The sequence below is a fragment of the Rhinopithecus bieti genome, unplaced genomic scaffold (assembly GCF_001698545.2).
Source record: "Rhinopithecus bieti isolate Rb0 unplaced genomic scaffold, ASM169854v2 scaffold_29391, whole genome shotgun sequence".
Classification (NCBI taxonomy): Eukaryota; Metazoa; Chordata; class Mammalia; order Primates; family Cercopithecidae; genus Rhinopithecus; species Rhinopithecus bieti.
Genome location: NW_016813148.1, coordinates 998,413 through 1,006,977, shown reverse-complemented (window position 1 = coordinate 1,006,977; position 8,565 = coordinate 998,413). Strand labels below are relative to the sequence as shown.

Here is an 8,565-nt window from a genome sequence, read left to right as displayed (position 1 = left end):
GGTAGACAACAGATTGTTGGGACTTTTGTTTTTTATGTATTCTGCCACTCTATGTCTTTTGATGGGAAGAGTTTAGTTCATTTACATTCAAATTATTATTGTTAAGTAAGGACTTACTCCTGCCTGTTTGTTTATTTGCTTTCAGGTTATTTTGTGGTTTTCTTTTCCTTCCTTCCTTCCTGTCTTCCTTTTAGTGAACGTGATTTTCTTTGGTTGTCTTAATTTCTTTGTCTAAAAATTTTTTTGTATGTATCTGTTATATGTTTTTAAATTTGAGGTTACCATGAGATTGCACATCACATTTTTAGCCTGTAATTATTTATTTTATTTCTAATTATCCAACTTTATTTTTCAACTGCGGTGTCAAGAAATGTCACAGCTGCTAGGGTGAATGTACAACTTCTGCAGCTTTCAAACCCAGGCGAGAAGCTACCTCACTGCACAAGACAAGCCATGAGGTGCACTGTTCAGGAAGAAATGGCTGGGTCTCCTTAACAATATTAATTTAGAGCATTTTAAGGTAACACACACCCTAGTACTGCTTACAAGCCAAAGGAGAAAGGGCAAGGCATCCATCATATATCACATCCCTTCGAACAGGGAAATGAGCATCAATTCTGTGGGCACAGCATCTTCGGATTACACATCAACTTGTTTCGCTTGGACTTCCATGGCAGCTGCAGCAGAAGCAGCCATGGTTCCACCGCATTCTGCCTCTGCTGCCTTTGTCTCAGCCCCACTTCCAGCCTCCGCAGCCTCACTTCTGGCCTAGTGGCCCCCTACTCAGACGCTGTTACACAGAGCATGTGCTCTTCCAGCAGCTGTTCAGCCTGAGGATCACTACTGTTGTCTGCTGTATCCACAGGGCCTTCAGACTCGCCTTGCTCTCCAGAGCAGTGCTCCTTCCCCATCTATAGCCTTCACTGCTGTGGTAATCTCCTGGACCAAGATGTCTTCCACCACCTCCTCAGGTGTCTCTTCCATATCCTCACCTCCTAAATTGCCATCTCCTCCCATTTCTGTGTCACCAGTTTCACTGGTGTAAGGGGCCTCACACCCGAGGTATCTGTCTGTTGTTCAAGAAACTCTTAGCCATATGGAGACTGGTTTTCTTGAATTGCTCAGCAGCCGGCCCAGTCTCATAGGAGGCCACCAAGGCAAGCAAAGGTGGCCTGGTGGCTGGGGTTGCTTCCATGCACATGGCCTCTTATGGCCCAGAGCGAGGCACCTACAATTCCAACTCCCTCATTGCCAAGATCAACCGGCGATGGGACATGGTGTCCAAGGAGGAAGGCAGGGACGGGAGCGGCCACGGTGGGGAGGGCATGCAGGGCCGGGAGAACTCCTTCCACTTGCAGACCTTGGAGTCCTATGACTCTATGCCCTGCCTGCCAGAGCACAGCCCCTACCGCCCCAGTTACAGCTACGACTATGATTTCGACCTGGGGTTCCACCGCAATGGCAGCTTTCAGCGGCAGTACAGTGAATGTCGACACCTGGCCCTGGAGTAGGGCTCCCTCGATGGCTTCATGCTGGGCGGGGCCAGGGCCATTTCCAGGACCAGAGCAATCCTGGCACCTTCATGTGCAGCGACCCTTTCAAGACACCCTTGTCCTCCCCTGAGCCTCTATCCACGCCCTAGAAAGAGCTTAACCACGTGAGTGGATGGGGTCTGGGAAGGCCCTCTCCCCAGGCAGCCGCCTCCTTGGCTTTCTCCCAGTCCATGGCTCCTGACTAAGGCTTGATGGGTGTGCAGGGGGCGGGTGGCTATAAACAGCGCTGGCCTTATGGATGTGGTCACTTGCAAGACTGGATGCAGGATCGGGATCCACCCAGAAGGAGAGGGTTTGACCCTTCGGACTAGATGGCATGGGAAGGAAACGGAAGCAGTTCCAGATTTGTAAGGAGCCAGACGCCAAACTATCCTGGGTTGACGGCAAAGGAGGTTTCTCAGAAAATGATCTCCTGGTGACTTCCACTCAGGAGATGAAGAACTCAAAGGTGAGGATGAATTCTGTGACTCTGGTAGGCAGAGAGAAGGACGACGAGGATGAGGAAGTGAAGAGGAGAAGGGAAAAGTAAAGGAGAGACAGGATGCAGGACCACGCAGCCGACAGGATTCAGTTGGCCTCTTCCGTGTGCAAGTTCCGTAGATTTGAAGAGGAAGAGATCCAGAAGCATCTGCAAAGCAAATTTCACAAAGAGACACTACACTTTATAAGCACCAAGCTGCCCAACAAGACAGTGGAATTCATCCAGGAATACATTATAAACAGGAATAAGAAAATTGAGAAGAGGCATCAGGAACTGATGGAGAAAGAAAGCACAAAACCAAAACCAGATCCTTTCAAAGAGATTGGCCAGGAGCCCTTTAAGAAGATCCAAGCTGCTCACTGCCTGGCCTGTGCTGTGCTGATTCCTGCTCAGCCACAGCTTCTCCAGCTGCACCTGCACTCCACTGACCACAATAACCTATTTTTTAAATTAATGGCAACTTAACATTGAATGCATAAACAAACAGGCAAAGTGAAAACTAATAAAAACTCTACACTGCAACTTCATCTCCGTGCTTTTTAATTTTTTGTGGTTGTCTTATTATATGTCTTTCTATACTATGTCTTGAAAATTTGTTGTATTTCTTACTTTTGATAGTTTCATCTATTAGTCTTTCTACTCAAGGTATGAGTAGTTTATGAACCAGAATTACAGTGTTATGATATTCTGTGTTTTTCTGTGTACTTACTATTGCAGGTGAATTTTGTGCAATATCTTCAGATGAGATGAATTATTGCTCATAAACATCATTTTATTTCAGATTGAAGAACTCCCTTTAGCATTTTCTTGTAGAATAAGTCTGATGTTATAAAATCCCTCCATTTTTGTTTGTCTGGGAAAGTCTTTATTGCTCCTTCATGTTTAAAGGATATTTTTATTGGATATTGCCGAGACCAGCTCGGTCGGGGAGACCCTAACCCAGCAGCACAAGAGGAATTAAAGACACACACACAGAAATACAGCATGCGCAGTGGGAAATCAGTGGTCTCACAGCCTTCAGAGCTGAGAGCCTCAGGCAGAGATTTACCCACATATTTATTGACAGCAAGCCAGTGATAAGCATTGTTTCTATAGATTATAGATTAAATAAAAGTATTCCTTATGGGAAATAAAGGGATGGGACGAAACAAAGGGATGTGTCTGGCTAGTTACCTGCAGCAGGAACATGTACTTAAGGTGCAGATTGCTCATGCTATTGTTTGTGGTTCAGGAACGCCTTTAAGCAGTTTTCCACCCTGGGTGGGCCAGGTGTTCCTTGCCCTTATTCCAGTAAACCAACAACCTTCCAGCATGGGTGTCATGGCCATCACGAACATGTCACAGTGCTGCGGAGATTTTGTTTGTGGCCAGTTTTGGGGCCTGTTTATGGCCAGATCTGTGGGCCTATTCCCAACAGATATACTATTCTAGGACAATTTTTTTTTTCCAACACTATGTGTATGTCATGTCATTCTCTACTGGCCTACAAGCTTTCCACTGGGAAGTCTGCTGCCAGACACATTGAAGATCTTTGTATGTTACTTGTTTCTCTTCTTTTGCTGCTTTTAGGATCATTTCTTTATCCTTGACCTTTGGAAATTTGATTATTGAATGTCTTGAGGTAGTCTTCTTTGGGTGAAATCTGCTTGATGTTCTGTAACCTTCTTGTGCTTGGATATTGATGTATTTCTCCAGGTTTGAGAAGTTCTCTGTTATTATCCCTTTGAATAAACTTTCTATCACTCTCTCTACCTTATTTTATTTATTTATTTATTTATTTTTGACAGAGTTTTGCTCTTGTTGCCCTGGCTGGAGAGCAATGGTGCAATTTCGACTCACTTCAACCTCCACCTCCCGGGTTCAAGCAACTCTCCTGCCTCAGCCTCCTGAGTAGCTGGGATTACAGGCATGTGTCACCATGTCCGGCTAATATTTTTGTATTTTTAGTAGAATGGGGTTTCCTCATGTTGGTCAGGCTGGTCTTGAACTCCCGATCTCAGGTGATCCATCCGCCTCAGCCTCCCAAAGTGCTAGGATTACAGGCTTGAGCCACTGTGCCCTGCCTACCTTCTCTTTAAGGTCAATAACTCTTAGGTTTATCCCTTGGAGGCTATTTTCTGGATCTTGTAGATCTTCTTCATTCTTTTGTATTCTTTTTTCTTTTCTCTCCTTTGACTATGTGTTTTTAAATAGCCTGTCTTCAAACTCCTTAATTCTTTCTTGTGCCTGATCACTTTTACTGTTCAGAGACTTCAATGCATTTTTATGCATGCAGTTGCATTTCTCAGCTCCAGAGTTTCTTCTTGATTTTAAAAAGTATTTCAATCTCCGTTAAATTTATGTGATAGGATTCTGAATTCCTTCTCTGTCTTATCTTGACTTTCACTGAGCTCTTCCATAGATATATTTTTAATCTACTCTCTGCAAGGTTACATAGTTCTGCCTCTCTGGGATTGGTCACTGGTGACTTCGCTAGTTCATTTGGTGAGGTAACATTTTCCTTGATGGTCTTGATGCCTGTGGATATTTTTCAGTGTCTTGGAACTGAAGAGCTGGATATTTCTTGTAGTCTTCGCAGTCTGGGCTTCTTTGTACCTGTTTCTGTTGGGAAGGCTTTCCAAGTGTTCAAAGGTACTTGGTTGCTGTGATCTAAGTCTTTGGTCACTGCAGCTGTATCTGCATTAGGGGGCACCCCAAGCCCAGTAGTACACTAGTTCTTGCAGGCTCAGAGAGGCACCACCGTGGCACTCTTGGGTCAGATTTGGAAGAATTCTCTGGATTACTAGTCAGAGATCCCTGTTCTCTTCCCTTACTTTCTTCTAAACAAATGGAATCTTCATCCCTGTGCTGAGCTGCCTGGGGGGTGACAATAACACCCCTGTGAGCATCACCACTAGGACTGCACTGAGTCTGACCCAAAGCCAGCACAGTACTGAGTCTCACCCAGGCCTGCAGTGACCACTGCCTATTTACCACTTATATTTTCTCAAGGTCCAAGGGCTCCACAATCAGTAGGCGGCAAATCCGGTCAGGCTTCTTCTCTTCCATTCAGAGAGGTGAGTTATCCCAGTCCCTGGGTAGGTCTAGAAATGGTGAGCAGGAGTCAGGACCTGGAGTTGGGAACCTAGGAATCTACTTGGTGCTCTATCTAATGTGGCTGAGCTGGCACCCAAGCTGCAAGATTTTTCCATCTTTTCCTCCCCTTTCCTCAAGTAGAAAAGACTCTCTCTGTGGCCACCACTGCCACAGGCCTGTAGCAAATACTGCCTGGCTAGTGCTGATGTTCAATCATGGCCCAAGAGTTCTTCGGTTCACTTGTGATGAATACTGACAGGCCTGCATCTCTTGCTTCAGGGTAGTGGGCTCCCTTCTGGCCTAGGGCAGGTCCAGAAATACCATGCAGGAGCGAAGGCCTGGAATCAGGTATAGCAGAATCCCACTTGTGGCTGAACTGGCACCCAAGCCGCAAGATAAAGTCCCCTTTACTCTTCCCCCTCCTTTCCTCAAGCAGGAGTCTCTCCCCATAGCCACCACAGATGGAAATGTGCTGAGTCACACTTGAAGGCAGCATGGTTCTGAATCTCGCCCAAGGCCCATGGCAATACTGCCTTGCTATCACTGCCAGTTATTCATGACCCAAGGGCTCTTTAGTCAGCAGGTGATGAATCCTGTCAGGAATGTATCCTTCCCTTCAAGGCAGCAGATTCCCTTCTGGCTCAGGGTGTGTCTAGAGATATCATCCAGGAGCTAGGGCCTGGAATGGGGGCCTCAGCACTCTGCCTGGTGACTTCTTTTACTGTGGCTAAGTTGGTATTCAATTCACAAGACAAATTCCTTTTTACTCTTCTCTCTCCTCTCCTCATGTGGAAGGAAGGAGTCTCTCCTGGATATGTAAGCTGTACTGTTTTGGGTTGGAGAAGGGGTGATGCAAGCACTCTTTTAGCCACCTCAGTTGGTGTCTCACTAGATTGCATGCACCCCAAATTTACTGTCTCCAAGTTCAGCGCAGCGCCAGGACTTTCCCAGGAATTATATCCTTTGTGGCTGAAATTGCCTTCCAAGTTAATTTAGAACCCCAGAGCCTTTTGGCCTGTGGTGTTGTGGCTTGTTGGAACTCATGTTCCTACTGCTGGGGCTGGCCTAAATAATCCCTCCTTGGGCACTGACTGAGTCCTGCCCCTTCTTGCTTTCTGCTGTGACAGGACAGCACTGAGTTCCGATGCAACGTTTCACAATCACTGTGCTTTCCCTCCCTCAAGCACATAGATTTTCTCTCCACATCATGTGGCTGCTGCTGGGAGGTAGAGAGGGGTGGTGTAGGTGATTTAAGATTGTCATTTTTAGCCTCTTTCCTTAATATGATGTTAAAATAAGGTACTGTGGTTGCTTGCTTGATTTTTGGTTCTTATGAAGGTGCTTCTTTGTGTGTGTGGATAGTTGTTCAATCTGGTATTCCTGTTTGGGGGAAGATAGATGGAGTGCTCTGTTCAGCCATTGTGCTTTGCCTCACTCTTCTCTGTTTTGTTTACATATATATATATATATATATATAGTTTTAACTGCACTTAATATTTTGTTTCCTTATTTTCTTATAAGGGATTAAATATTACTTCCCATTAATTCATCCTATACCTCTTCTCCAGAACTATACACTTTCATTATGTCCATACATTATGTAATTCATTGGTTTAATTTTGTTCTTTGATAAATACTCTTGAGGCCCTCTCCTTTTCTTCTCTAATCTGAAGTTTATTCTCTAATTTTGTGGGATAGCTTATGTCTTGTCACCTTGGGATTGACATGTAACTTGATCCTAGCAATTCCTATCAACTCCTTTCTGCATTGAACCCCCCCTTTTTTGTTTTCATTTCTTTTATTCTTAATTTATGACTTTAATTTTAATGGGCCATATCTTATAGTAGCACATTGGAAATTATTTGAAGAAAAGTAAATTTCTTGAGGATTTGTACATCTGTTAAAAAATAATTATAACAACTTTCTAAGAACTTCTTAGATGCCATACTCTACTCTTTGCATTTTATGTGTATTTACTTATTTAATCCTCAGAACAACCCAGTAAGAGAATTATTGATTTCCTGGGAAAAATAAAAACTTAAGAAATTGAAATTTAAACCCCAAATTATGTAGAGACTTGCTGTTCCAGAATTAAACCCCTGAAATCCGACTCTAAGTTTGTGTTTTAACCCTACACTATGCAAACACCCAACAGCATTATTCTACCATCACATGTGATGAGTAATTATATTTGATGCAGAATTCTAGCTTCCAGTGTCATCAACATATTTTTTCTCTTTTTATTGTTATTCCTTCTGAAATTCCTATTGTTTATGTATTGTGTGTGGGTCATCTGGTTTTTGTCATCTTTTCAGGTTTTTTTCCATTTGTGTTCTGATTTTGTAACTTTATTTTCCAACACTTTACTATTGAGTTTTTAATTTTTTTCTAATATATTTTAAATTTCAAATATTTTTTTCTTTTTCTTGTTCCCTTTTTGTATACTTATAAACAGTATCTTTTGTCATTTATATATATATATATAAACTGCACATGTTCTCTGTATGATAATCTTGCTGAGCTTTTTCTTGGGGAAATTCAACTGTCAAACTCTCTGTTTCTCTAGAGAGGAATTATTTATCATTCTGCCTGAAGACTGCAAACGCAGTAGCCAGTGTTCTCACAGCAGAGTGGAGGAGGTGGTTTTACCATTCTCTATATAGATTTCCAAAGATGCCCACCTTTCCACATAGTATTTTCATCCTCAGCTATGCTTGGGTCCCCAAGTCTGAAGCAATGTCTGACTTAACCTGTTTAGACAACTGATCTTCAGTTCGAAGCAGGTGATTATTCCTTACACAGATTTCCAAACAATTTTCTTTTTATCAGCCCAACATACACCCAACTATCAGAAGTGCCTCCAATTTATGCAGTTCTGTGATTCAAATGTGTTTTTGCTGGGTTTACCTACGATTGCATTAGAATGCACTTTCTTCTAGTTCTAACCAGTTATCATGTGTTCATTTGTTTTTAGTATTCTTTCTTTCTTTTTCTTTCTTTCTTTTTTCTTTCTTTCTTTCTCTCTTTCTCTCTCTTCCTTCCTTCCTTCCTAGTTTCTTTCTTTTTTCTTTCTTTCTTTCTTTTTTCTTTCTTTCTTTCTCTTCCTTCCTTCCTTCCTAGTTTCTTTCTTTTTTCTTTCTTTCTTTCTCTCTTTCTTTCTTTCTCTTCCTTCCTAGTTTCTTTCTTTTTTCTTTCTTTCTTTCTTTCTTTCTTTCTTTCTTTCTTTCTTTCTTTCTTTCTTTCTTTCTCTCTTTCTTTCTTTCTCTTCCTTCCTTCCTAGTTTTTTTCTTTCTTTCTTTCTCTTTCTTTCTTTTTTCTTTCTTTCTCTCTTTCTTTCTTTCTCTTCCTTCCTTCCTTCCTAGTTTCTTTCTTTTTTCTTTCTTTCTCTTTCTTTCTTTCTTTCTTTCTTTCTTTCTTTCTTTCTTTCTTTCTTTCTTTCTTTCCTTCCTTCCTTCC

The 8,565-nt window shown here is 42.5% G+C and overlaps 1 pseudogene; it reads left to right on the top strand.

Annotated features, from left to right (window-relative positions):
- Positions 1-1,125: 1,125 nt before the first annotated feature.
- LOC108512444 (A-kinase anchor protein 8 pseudogene) overlaps positions 1,126-8,565 on the top strand; it is a 35,711-nt pseudogene continuing 28,271 nt past the window's right edge.